Below are 14048 nucleotides of genomic sequence, written 5' to 3'. Positions count from 1 at the left end.
TCGGGTGACACCTGATCTCGCCAGCCACTCACTGCAGGGGGTGGTATAGGGCTTGAACGTCGCAGGGGGAAGTTGTAATGCCTTCCCTGTCTTTCAATTGGCCAGAAAAGCGCGCTAACGTCTCAGAGATGAAAGTGAAAGTAACCCGAACATCGCGTGGTACTCGTTACGAGTAACGAGCATCTCGAACACGCTAATACTCGAACGAGTATCAAGCTCGGACGAGTACGTTCGCTCATCTCTAGTTACAATCTCTTTAAAAGAGACAATGGAAACCGAAAAAGGGGTGGGGGAAGTATGTCTGTATGTTAAATCCTACTTAATGCCAAGATTATGATAAGATAGAAGTGTAGGAGATAAACACATGGAATCACTATGGGTAGAAATACAGGTAGGGAAAAGAAATAAAATCCTAAAAGGGGTTTTCTGTAGGCCACCAAAAATAACGGAAGGAATTGAAAACTTATTGCTAAGACAAATACAAGAGGTGCCAAACCACAATGAAGTAATTATTATGGGGGACTTTAATTATCCAGAAATAATATGGGAAGATAAAACCTATGAATCTCACAATTAAGTTCTTAAGAACAACTAAAGGTAACTACCTTACCCAACTTGCACGGGAGCCAACTAGAGGGAGGGGTATTTTGGACTTATTAACCAACAGACCGGACGGTGGTGGTGCAGGGTGAGGGACACTTGGGAAATAGTGACTATAATATAATTAATTTCCAGTTGTCATTCAATAGAAAGCATTATTTAAGGTCTTACTGGCGCTGGATTGCAGCCCAGGTGTAGTAGTCAAGCTGAACTGGAGAGTAGTCAAGTGGATGCCGCGTCATTAGCAGGTGGTCTCAGTTGCAATACAAGAGAATCAGACAGGAATGGTAGTCAAGTAGAAGCCATGTCGTTAGCTGGTGGTCTCAGTTGCAGTAGAGAGGATGAGGCAGGAATCATAATCAAGTGGAAGCTTGGTCGTTAGCAGGTGGTCTCGGTTGCAGTAGAGAGGATGAGGTAGTAGTGGAGCTTGATTATAGGTTGGGAGCTCAATAAATCATGCACTGAAGGAGTGGCAGGGCTAGGCTTATATAGTAAGTGCAATCAGGAACGTAGGTGGGATCAGGACCAGGAGGCAGGAACTAGGTAAATGGGAAATACAGAACAAGGCTAGGTTTCACCAATGGAACAGTTTAAGTTCTGATAGCCTAGCGGAGAGAGCTCTCGACTAGCATGCAAGAGGTCGTGGGATCGAGCCTTGATAGTAGCCCCCCTCTTCGAGGATGGACTCTCGACATCCCAGGTGCTGGCTTCCCTAGGTATCTCCTGTGAAACGCCTTTGTGAGCCTTGGAGAATGCACATTCTTCTCTGGCTTCCAGGAGTTCTTCTCTGGCCCATATCCTTGCTACTTCACAAGGTACTGTATTTTACCAGTCTGGAGTCTAGAATCTTCTCTACCACAAATTCGCCCTGGCCCTGAGCTTTCACAGGAGGGGGAGTCAGTCGGTATCTTCCCACAAGAGTATTCTCTTGAAAAGGTTTTAGTAAGAATACATGAAAGACAGGTTGAATCCTCAGATTGCTCGGGAGCTTCAGCCAGAATATCACCTGGCTAACCCTTGCTGCAATTGGGAAAGGTCCCAAGAATCTTTGCCCAAGTTTGAGAGAGGGTACATTTGCCTTCAGGTTCTTGGAGGCTAACCACACCTTTTGTCCAACCTGGAAGGTAGGAGCTGCTTAGTGATGAGGGTAAGACGCCCTCATGTAGGTATTCTAGACTTCCTGGAAGGTTTCTTTTAATTGCTTCTGCGTTTCTGCTAACATCGGTCTATGGTTAAGCGTTGGGACCAGAGTGTTGATAGGGAAGCCAGGAATAAAGACGGGATGTGTACCATAGTTGGAATAGAACAGGCTCTGTGTGGTAGAATTGTGTTGAGCATTGTTGTAAGTGAACCCTGCTGTTGACAAATATTCCACTCAGTCATCGTGTAGATGGGAGATAAAGCAGAGGAGATATTGCTCCAGTCTGATTTGTTCCTTCTGTCTGGCAGTGAGACTGCAGATGAAAGGCAAAGGAGAAATATACGGTAATACCCAGAGCCATACAGATATGTCTCCAGAATCTTGACATAAACTGGATCCCTCTGTCAGAGACCACATCATCCAGAATTCCGTGTAATCAGAAAACTTCCTAGATCATTAACTCTGCTGTGTGCTCAGTGGTGGGAATCTTTTCTATGGGGATGAAGTGGGCCATCTTTGTAAGTCGATCCACAACCACAAGGACAGCAATCATCCCTTTTGAGGGGGGTAGATCCACTATAAAATCCTTGGATATAGATCCCCAGGGTCTAGAAGGGGCTGTAGCAACCCTAGAGCGTGAGTTATTGGCGTCTTGTTTCAAGCACATACCGCGCAAGAGATAACATACCTTTTTAACATGCCGCCTGCAGTCAGGCCACCAGAAGGAATGAAGTAGAAGTTCTGAAGTCTTTGTTGCCCCCAGATGACCAGCCAGCATGGATTCATGTACTAGTTTAAGTACTTTGAGTCGAGCAGCTTTGGGAACATACAGTGGATCTTCAAAGCCCTTCTGTAAAGGAAAGCTTCACATCCTTACAAGGACAACTCAAGAAGGGTCCATTTTGTATCCTCCCTTGAGCTTTGTTAGGAGGTATTCAGAGTGTAAGATACCCCCCAAAAAGTTTGGGGGACAAAATTGTGTTGTCTGTATTTGCCCTCTCTTCAGACTCTGTACACTTCGGGCAATTGGGCAGTAGGACACAATGAAATTAAACCTGGAGAAGAACAAGGCCCATCGTGCTTGTCTCGCAGATCCCTCTTGGCAGTGCGGAGGAACTCTAAATTTTTATGGTCAGTAAAAACTGTCACTGAATAATGGGCTCCTTTCAAGAGGTGTCTCCACTCAGTAAAAGCCACTTTGATGGCCAGAAGCTCCTTGCTCCCCACATCGTAGTTTTTCTCTGTGGGTGATAATGTGTAGGATAGAAATGTGCAAGGGTGTAATAGCATCCTATCTCCCATTCGCTGTGACAAAATGGCTGCCACAGCAGAGTCGGAGGTGTCCACCTCCACAACAAAAGGTAACTCTGGGTTTGGGTGGATTAGTATTGGTGCTGAGGTAAATAAAGTCTTTAGTTTTTCAACAGCGGTTTGTGCCTCCGGGGACCAGGAAAACATGTGCGCTTTCTTTGTGAGGGAGGTGTGATGGGAGAGATGATTTTTGAAAAGTCCTTGATAAAGTTCCTGTAGAAATTTGCAAAACCAATTAGACGCTGTACTTCCAGATTTTTAGGAATGGGACAATCCAGAATGGCTTTAATCTTGCTGGGATGCATACTTAAAGGGGTTGTCCCGCGAAACAAAGTTGGGGTATACACTTCTGTATGGCCATATTAATGCACTTTGTAATGTACATCGTGCATTAATTATGAGCCATACAGAAGTTATTCACTTACCTGTTCCGTTGCTAGCGTCCTCGTCTTCATGGTGCTGTCTAATTTTCAGCGTCTAATCGCCCGATTAGACGCGCTTGCGCAGTCCGGTCTTCTCCGTGTTGAATGGGGCTGCTCGTGCTGGAGAGCTGCTCCTTGTAGCTCCGCCCCGTCACGTGTGCCAATTCCAGCCAATCAGGAGGCTGGAATCGGCAATGGACCGCACAGAAGACCTGCGGTCCACCGAGGGTGAAAATCCCGGCGGCCATCTTCGCAAAGTAAGTAAGAAGTCACCGGAGCGCGGGGATTCGGGTAAGTACTATCCGTTTTTTTTTTTTCAACACATGCATCGGGTTTGTCTCGCGCCGAACGGGGGGCTATTGAAAAAAAAAACAAACCCCGTTTCGGCGCAGGACAACCCCTTTAAGCGCTTTGGGGAGATAATATATCCCAAGAATTGTATTTGGGTCTGATCGAACTCACATTTCTCTAACTTGATGTAGAGCTTATTCTTTTGGAGTTCTTCCAAGACTACTTGAACTTGTCCACGATATTCGTCCAAATTATCAGAGAATATGAGGATGTCATTGAGATATGCCACCAGGAATTGATCCATTAGATTTCGAAATACATCGTTGATAAAGTGCTGGAAGGTAGCGGGAGCATTGCAAAGACCGAACGGCATCACTAGGAATTCAAAGTATTCATATCTTGTCCTGAAGGCTGTTTTCCACTCGTCTCCGGGCTGGATCCGCATCAGATTGTATGCTCCTCAGAGGTCCTGTTTCGTAAATACCATGGCTACCCAAAGCCTTTCTAGTAATTCTGGGATTAATGGAAGAGGGTAGCGATTCTTAATGATCTAGTTCAGTTCCAAGTAGTCGATGCACATCCAAAGAGTCAAATCTTTCTTTTTAACAAAGAAAATAGGTGCTCCTGCCGGAGAGGAAGAAGGCCAGGTGAAACCTTTTTTAGATTCTTATCCAAATGTTCCTGAAGGGCCCCTAGCTCAGGTTCGGCAAGGTTGAAGATACGCCCCAAGGGAATAGAAGATCCCGGGAGTAGCTCAATAGAACAGTCATATGGCCGGTGAGGTGCCAGCTGGTCAGCCTTCTTCTTACTGCAAACATACTTGAACATCCGGTAGTGTACTGGTAATTTCTCTAAATCCTGTTGCTCATCCTCGAGGTCCTGTTCTATTTTAAAGTGGATGGTGCCATCTGGCAGTTTTACTTACATTATTCTGAGGTAAAGGCAATGGTCCTGGTCTCCCAGTTTGACAGAGGGATTATGGGTAGAACACCAGACGATCCCGAGAATTACTGGAAAATTGGGAGATGATATGAGCTGGAAGCTGATTATCTTATGGTGGTCAGGGTTCACGTGAAGCTCCAATTCAATTGTCTCCTGTATGACGGGTACTGAAGACAAGGGTAACCCATCTACGGTTTCCGTATCTATCAGTATAGACTTGGTTATAATGTCTTTGTCATGAGCGAACGTTAGGTCCATGAAGTTCCCCGCACTCCTAAATCCAACATCGCTAAGTACTAGGTCTTCTAATCGCCTGTTAGAACCTCAATTGGGAGGACAAAATCGTGGAGTGGGGGAAGGGTTTCCACACCGTCCTGAATTACTGGTACAAAAGGTGTGTTGGGTGGCATCCCCGAGTTTCATGATGGCTGGATTGGCCATTCGCTTGGCATAATGTCAAGTTTAAGCATAATGGCAGTTTAGGGCATAATGTCCTGAGCTCCCACAGTAGAGGCACAGATTTTCAGCCTGGCACCTTTCTTTTTCTGTGATATTGAGAGGTCTGTGAATGACATCCACCTGCATGGGCTCGGGGGCAGCTTCAGTCCTTGGGTGGGGACTAAATGTGGGTTGACTAAAAGAGTATGGGGCGCTGGTGCCTGAACCCCGCAAGCTCTCCATCACCGCTCGGAAAGTCTCTGGTCAATCTGGATGTACGAGGGGGTGCTGATAAGTTTTTGGCTTTGTGTTCTTTTTTTGTTTCTATGGTAATGAATGTTACATCACATGTAAGCCTTATGTGTCTAATATATGTTTCAAAATTTTGTGTTTGTAGCTTATGGCAACAGTGATCTAGGCACGTGGGAAAACAAAATGGCAGAGTCTAAGGCGATATTCACAGCAAATGAGAGCAGAGGAGTGATACAATTCTTGTTTTTGCAAGGAAAATCTGCAAAGTATATTTATGGTGATATGTCACAGACATTGGGGGATCAATGCCTTTCATATTCTACAGTTAAGAACTGGGTTGCCAAATTTAAAATGGGCCACTTCAGCACCAATGATGAGGAACGTCTTAGACAACCAAAAGAAGTTGTTGTTCCAGAATCATCGATGCTGTGCACAACTGGAGAATCGGCAAATTTCAGCTAAAGGAATAGCAGACATCATGGGGATTGCTTGCGAACATGTTTGTGTCATTATCCATGAACATTTGAACATGAAGAGGCTATCTGCAAAGTGGGTCCCCAAATGTTTGACAACAGATCAGAAAAGCATGCAAGTGAAAACTTCCCGATTCATTTGTCAGCATTTCCGGACTGATAATAACTTACTGGATTGACTGGTCACTATGGATGAGACCCCGATTTATTTGTATGAACCTGAAAACAAGAAGCAGTCAAAAGAATAGAGGCACAGTGGTTCTCCTTACCCAAAGAAGTTCATGGTGCAAAAATCAGCCACTAAGGTGATGGCGTCTGTGTTCTGGGATAAGGAGGGCGTGCTGCTAGTGGACTACCTTCAAAATGGTTCAAACCATTAATGCAAGGTATTACATTAAACTTTTGGACCAATTGAAGGCAGCTCTGAGGGCCAAAAGGCGCAGCAAGCTGTCCAAAGGAATCTTGTTCCTGCAAGACAACACCTCGACTCACACTGCATAAGCGACCCCGGCAAAACTGGTGGAGCTAGGCTGCCAGCTGGTTGACCACCCACCTTATTCACCAGATCTAGCTCCTTCCAACCATCATCTGTTTCCAAACCTGAAGAAACACCTCAAGGGGACCAAATTTCACACCATTTCTGATGCCATGGCTGCTACAGATGACTGGTTTGAGGCACAACCGAAATCCTTCTTTTTGCAAGGCTTACAGAAGTTGGAATACCGATGTAAGAAATGTGTTGACATCAGTGGAGAGTATGTGGAATAAATGTAAAGTTTCATCTTCCTATCTCATTTCTTTCTGGGTAAAGCCTAAGACTTATCAGCAGCCCCCTGTATAACTGGATGAAGTTCTCCAGGTTATCGGGAGTCTCCACTCCCAGCAAAATTTGCTCTGTTGTGCAGCAGGATTCCACGTGGTATAATTGGCCCAGCGACAAAATTCTGACGTATATTCTGCAACAGAACGTCACCCTCGTCGTAGGCTATACAACCTCCAGTCAGCCATGGCACAGCGGTATGGATCATAAAAAATTTGAACCACAGCAGCTGCGAAAGCATTGAGGCTATCAAGGAGATTACTGGGGGTCTCGACATATGGCGAGGCCCAGGCAAGCGCCTCAGCAGTGAGGACATTAATGATGAAAAAATACCTTTCTCCGGTCACTGGTAAACAATGTAGGCTGCATTTGGAAATAAATCCGCCATTGATTTAGGAAAACCCGATATTGGCGATGGTCACCTGCAAATTTTGCTGGCAGCAGTATGCGGACATCTGGTGCACAGTTGCGCATCTCCAAAAGCTGTCTCTGTGGCCCCTCAATCTCCCATTGCATAGCAACAACCTTCTCTTGGTAGGAGGTACAAAATTCCTGAAGTTCTGTGACTTGTTTCCTGAGTTCTGGTCACTATGGACTATATTTTTAGGTTTAAATATTTTTTTCAGGTCTTACCGGCGCTGGATTGGAGCCCAGGTGTAATAGCCAAGCCAATTGAAGGCAGCTCTGAGGGCCAAAAGGCGCAGCAAGCTGTCCAAAGGAATCTTGTTCCTGCAAGACAACACCTCGACTCACACTGCATAAGCGACCCCGGCAAAACTGGTGGAGCTAGGCTGCCAGCTGGTTGACCACCCACCTTATTCACCAGATCTAGCTCCTTCCAACCATCATCTGTTTCCAAACCTGAAGAAACACCTCAAGGGGACCAAATTTCACACCATTTCTGATGCCATGGCTGCTACAGATAACTGGTTTGAGGCACAACCGAAATCCTTCTTTTTGCAAGGCTTACAGAAGTTGGAATACCGATGTAAGAAATGTGTTGACATCAGTGGAGAGTATGTGGAATAAATGTAAAGTTTCATCTGCCTATCTCATTTCTTTCTGGGTAAAGCCTAAGACTTATCAGCAGCCCCTTGTATAACTGGATGAAGTTCTCCAGGTTATCGGGAGTCTCCACTCCCAGCAAAATTTGCTCTGTTGTGCAGCAGGATTCCACGTGGTATAATTGGCCCAGCGACAAAATTCTGACGTATATTCTGCAACAGAACGTCACCCTCGTCGTAGGCTATACAACCTCCTGTCAGCCGTGGCACAGCGGTATGGATCATAAAAAATTCGAACCACAGCAGCTGCGAAAGCATTGAGGCTATCAAGGAGATTACTGGGGGTCTCGACATATGGCGAGGCCCAGGCAAGCGCCTCAGCAGTGAGGACATTAATGATGAAAAAATACCTTTCTCCGGTCACTGGAAACAATGTAGGCTGCATTTGGAAATAAATCCGCCATTGATTTAGGAAAACCCGATATTGGCGATGGTCACCTGCAAATTTCGCTGGCAGCAGTATGTGGACATCTGGTGCACAGTTGCGCATCTCCAAAAGCTGTCTCTGTGGCCCCTCAATCTCCCATTGCATAGCAACAACCTTCTCTTGGTAGGAGGCACAAAATTCCTGAAGTTCTGTGACTTGTTTCCTGAGTTCTGGTCACTATGGACTATATTTTTAGGTTTAAATATTTTTTTCAGGTCTTACCGGCGCTGGATTGGAGCCCAGGTGTAATAGCCAAACCGGACTGCAGGGTAGCAAGTGGAAGCCAGGTTGTTAGCAGGTGGTCACAGTTGCAGTACAAGAGGGTTAGACAGGAATGGTAGTCAAGTGGAAGCCAGGTCATTAGCAGGTGGTCTCAGTTGCAATAGAGAGGATGAGGTAGCAGTGGCGCTTGATTATAGGCTGGGAGCTCAATAATCACGCACTGAAGGAGTGGCAGGGCTAGGCTTATATAGAAAGTGCAATCAGGAACAAAGGCGGGGTCAGGACCAGGAGGCAGGAACAAGGTAAATGGGAAATACAGAACAAGGCTAGGTTTCAGCAATGGAACTGTCCAAGTCCTGATAGCCTAGTGGAGAGAGCTCTTGATTAGCATGCAAAAGATTGTGGGTTTGAACGCTCACACCTTATCAGGAAACGCCAAAAAAGCTAAACTTTAGTAAAGCTAACTTTGATCAGCTCAGAATTATTCTGGGCAACGTCCTAATGGGAAAATTTTAAAAATTTCTAAATACCTAATATGAGCAGTTCATACCCTACAAATAAAAGGAAACAAGACTGTATAGAGAGCATTAAGTGAAAAAAAGACATCATTTAAATTACTAAAGGCAGTGAAGAAGTGCTAAAAACATATAGGGAGGAAGAAAAGGCTAAAAACTGCAAAGGAGGAGGCAGAGAGATTGATTGCCAAAGAGAACAAAAATAACTCTATAAACTATTTTTCCATTATATAAACGGTAAAAGAATTTGCACTGAAAGTACTGGAACTTTAACAAATAATGCAGGAGAAATCATAGAAGATGATGGGTAAGGCGAATCTATTAAATATTTTTTTAATATTCACGAGAGAAAAAGAAATGTCGCAAATGTCACATGAGATCATAGAATGGTAGAGTTGGAAGTGACCTCCAGGGTCATCGGGTCCAACCCCCTGCTCAGTGCAGATGAAAGAGGTTAAAATGAAACGCCCATTCAATATTATGTCCCCAATGCAGGAGATTAAAATTGGCAAATTACCAGACCCAGATGGAATACACCCAAGGGTTCTAAAGGGAAGTAATTGGCATGATAGACAAACCGCTATTTCTTATATTTAGGGACTCTATTGAGACCGGGATTGTACCACTGCATTGGCGCATTACCAATGTGGTTCCAATATACAAAAAAGGGTCGAGAAGAGAGCCTGGAAACTACAGGCCAGTAAGTCTCACTTCAATAATTAAAAAAAAATATTCAAAGGGGTTTCTGAGAGATGCCATCCTGGAACACCTCAAGGAAAACAATCTTATAACTCTTCATCAGCATCGGTTCATGAGGGGTCGATCATGTCAAACCAACTTGATCAGCTTCTACAACTAAGTTCTAGACTGGACCTGGGAGAGTCTATTGATCTTGTATATCTGTATTTTTCTAAAGCATTTGTCACTGTGCCGCATAATAGGCTGATATATAAAATGAGACAGCTCGGTCTGGGCAAAAACATGTGTAGCTGGGTAAAGAACTGGCTCGGAGATAGAAAGCAGAGGGTAGTAATTAATGGTTTGTTCTCTGATTGGGCTACCCTTGCTAGTGGGGTATCACAGGGTTCAGTATTAGGCCCCATTCTGTTCAATATAATTTTCAATGACCTGATAGGACTGCACAGCAAAATATTGATATTTGCAAATGATACAAAATTATTCAAGATAACTGTAGACTTAACTGGAGCAATCAATGCCAGTCAGCTGCTGCAAAAGCAAATAAACTCTTGGGGTGCATTAAAAGAGATATAGGGGCGAGGGACAAGAACATTATTCTTTAACTGCATAAGGCACTGGTCAGGCCTCACATGGAATACTGCGTCCAGTTCTGGACATCGGTGCTCAGAAAAAAAATTGTAGTGCTTAAAGGGGTTCAAAGAAGGGCAACTAAACTAATACATGGAATGACGGGACTGGAATACCCAGAGAGGCTATCAAAATTGGGATTATTCACTCTAGAAAAAAAGACGCTTAAGGAGCGACTAAATAACGATGTATAAATACATGAGGGGACAATACGAGGATCTCTCCCATGATCTGTTTATACCCAGGACTGTGACAGTAACAAGAGGGCATCCTCATCGCCAACACAGAAGGGGGTTCTTCACTGTAAGAGCAGTAAGAATGTGGAACTCTCTGCCTGAGGACGTGGTGATGGCAAAATCAATTGAGGAGTTTAAGGGGGATCAGATGTCTATATCCTGTAATGTCACAGTGCTCTAAAAAGACATTAAATAGTCAGAAGGGTTCTTGATCAGGATTTCTTCCGACTGCCGGTCTTGGAGTCAGAAAGGAACTTTTCCCTGAAGAGTGTTGATCCAGGGATTATTTTGACTGCCATTATAGAGTTGGGAAAGAATTTTTCCCCCAAATGGGGGAGGTATTGGCTTCTACCTCGTTGGGGATATTTTTGCCTTCCTCTGGATCAACATAGGGGAGTGAAAACAGGCTGAACTGGATGAACATTTGTCTTATTTCAGCCTAGCATACCATGTTATTTCACATTAGCGCGGGACACACCCGCATCATGATTTTAAATGTTATTTATCTCAATGGGTTCCAGATGTGTTCTTTTTCCTATGGAACTGCACAGCATATTGCTCAATTTTGCGGATATTGACCTTTATAGGAACATTGGTGCATAAATGAGCACAAAAATCGAGCATGCAGCATTTTTTTTGTCATGTGCAAAAAAACTTGCTAAAGATGAACGTATTGAAATCAAAAAGATTCTATTCTCTATGTAGTGAACACAAAAAGTTTGTATATGCAAACAGTCATGTAAAGCCACCCTAATAAAGAAGCCATTAGAAAAATGCCAGAGTAAGACATTCCAAACCTACACCCTGCTACGATTGCATAAAAAAGCCACTGTTTACTGCACATTTAATAACTCCTTAATGACTTTTCAACATTCAATTATAGCAGTTTTTGATGAAAAAAAATTCAAAAAATGCCCAGAAAAAAATGTCTATTAGTACAGCAGCATTTTTTATGTAAAATTCTGTACATGAAGATAGCTTTTTCAATTTTTTTTTGCACCATTTGCTAACTAGATGACTTTTAAAAATGAAAATAGTTACTTTTATGTGTGAATTCTTTGATGTTTAAGAACTTGTGATTTCCAAGTAAAACACTTCCCACATTCTGAACACGAAAATGGCTTCTCTCCTGTGTGAATTCTCTGATGTATAACAAGATATGATTTCTTTGAAAAACACTTCCGACATTCTGAACATGAAAATGGCTTCTCTCCTGTGTGACTTCTCTGATGTTTAACAAGATATGAATTCTTTAAAAAACGTTTCCCACATTCTGAGCATGAAAATGGCTTCTCTCCTGTGTGACTTCTCTGATGTTCAACAAGACTTGCTTTGATAGTAAAACACTTCCCACATTCTGAACATGAAAATGGCTTCTCTCCTGTGTGACTTCTCTGATGTACTACAAGAATTGCTTTGCTACTAAAACATTCACGACATTCTGAGCAGGAAAATAGCTTCTCTCCTGTGTGAGTTCTCTGATGTGCCAAAACACTTGATTTATCAATAAAACACTTTCCACATTCTGTACATAAAAATGGTTTCTCTCCTGTGTGAGTTCTCCGATGTGTAACAAGAACCGATTTCTGTGTAAAACATTTCCCACATTCTGAACATGAAAATGGCTTCTCCCCTGTGTGAATTCTCTGATGTTCTACAAGATATGATTTCATAGTAAAACATTTGCCACAATCAGAACATGAAAATGGCTTCTCCCCTGTGTGAACTCTCTGATGTGTAACAAGATATGATTTTATAGTAAAACATTTCCCACATTCTGGACATGAAAATGGCTTCTCTCCTGTGTGAAATCTCTGATGTGTAAAAAGATATGATTTCCTAGTAAAACATTTGCCACATTCTGAACATGAATACGGCTTCTCTCCTCTGTGAGCTCTTTGATGTGCTCGTCTTCTCTGACTTTTTGTCTGCTTATAAGTTACTGATGAGTCAGAAGATGGGACCTGTATAAGAGGATCAGATGATGGATTTTTGCTATGAGTGGCTGAGAGGTTATCTGTGATAATGGAAGGTTCTTCATATCTATCTTGTCTACTCTTATCATCTGCTTCAAAATCTTCAGATATCAGACGTCCCTCTGAGCTCCCGGTACCATCATCTGCCAAGAATAAAGCTGATTTTACTATTATGAAACATTAAAAATTATATTCATATTTCAAAACATTTCTATATAAATTACAAGTCACATAACCAAATGCAATTTTGCAACAGTAGACCTCAGGGTGAGGACTAGTAGATCATGATGTTCAAGCACCAGGCTGTTATCTTGCAGTTTTCCCCTTCTGTGGTGAAACCTTCATCTTCATAGGTTCACTGTACCTGTCACCATGCTTCTAGTAAATGCTAAGTGGAGAACCATAAAGGTTCCTTTGAGTCAGTGCTATTAGGTGGTATCTGTCTCACGCACTCCTTGAGAGCTACATGCACTTTATCACAAACTACGGTAGAGTTAAGGAGGAAACCAGGATAATGGTCTATATGGTTACACTGAAGAATCTTTTGAAGGTTTCGTTGGCCCAAGGGGAGATGCCTTTAAAAATTCGGAATCCATCCAGTAAGGTTCACTTGAATATGGTGCATTTTCCTGTAGGTAGTTTAAACAATAGTTTTGCAGATTTATTCAGGTATCAAATGTGTATGAGTGCTGAGGAGTGTTTCTGTTTGGCCTGATTGATGTCAACTGCAGTCATTGCATCTGCAGCTGTCTCCCCTACTCATGAAGTAGAGAGCCTCCCTTCCCTTGCACAAACGGGAAATCTTGCCCTTGCAGAAAAACTTTGGTGAAGAAGGAGGAAAACTCCTCTTGCCTAACCCTTGGGCTGTTCTCTGGATCACTGCAGTCACCATGACCTTGTTTTTCATGCCTATTTAGGACCTCTTTGCTAGTGCAGCAGCCTCTACGGCAGGACCAAAATTGTACTCACCCCCAGTGTACACCACATAACCTACATCAGATTCCAGCTAATGGTATTATGTTGTCCCTCCTACTCTAAATACAAATTGGGTAATTTGGCCCCATCACTGGTCGCAGTCACACGGGGTCCAGTGCCCTCCTACCATTCATCTACAGTGGTGCTGCAACAGCAGCATTCTATAGGCAGATAAGGAATTTATTTTGTCACCACTTATGTCATCAAAGGGGTCAGACTGTCCCCCCCCCCCCCCCCCCCTTCACTAGTCAAACAGTATCGCTCAAAAAATTCTTAGGGGCAGAGTTAGGGGATCATCCCTGCTTGACTCTTCTTTAAGGAGGGTTTGCAGCTTGCAACTTAGAGGCACGGCCCAGCCCATGGGGGCAGATCTACAGGAGAACTACTTGATCTTCCCCGCCTAAATTTATTTTTTTTGGATGTCACACACTTTTAATACTGCTTGTATATTAAATGGTACCAACCAATTATAGAGTGTCCATCAGAAAACAAGCCCTCATGTGGACGTTTCCTAAGAGGATATTAATCTTTCCTGCTTGCAGTGACAATTGTTATACAATAATGATGATCCGGCATCCAGGTTTCTTCCTTCCAGTCCCTGGAGAGAAGCATTCCTG

The 14048-nt window shown here is 43.4% G+C and overlaps 1 protein-coding gene and 1 pseudogene across 2 annotated transcripts in view; one reads left to right on the top strand and one right to left on the bottom strand.

Moving 5' to 3' along the window:
* Nucleotides 1-14048, top strand: part of LOC136629139 (oocyte zinc finger protein XlCOF6-like) — a 913937-nt gene that overhangs the window by 321719 nt on the left and 578170 nt on the right. The gene's annotated exons all lie outside the window — the stretch shown is intronic.
* LOC136627169 (zinc finger protein 850-like) overlaps nt 11401-14048 on the bottom strand; it is a 532511-nt pseudogene continuing 529863 nt past the window's right edge.

This window comes from Eleutherodactylus coqui, chromosome 5, assembly GCF_035609145.1.
Source record: "Eleutherodactylus coqui strain aEleCoq1 chromosome 5, aEleCoq1.hap1, whole genome shotgun sequence".
In the NCBI taxonomy this organism is placed as follows: Eukaryota; Metazoa; Chordata; class Amphibia; order Anura; family Eleutherodactylidae; genus Eleutherodactylus; species Eleutherodactylus coqui.
This window is presented reverse-complemented; position numbering and strand designations above follow the sequence as displayed.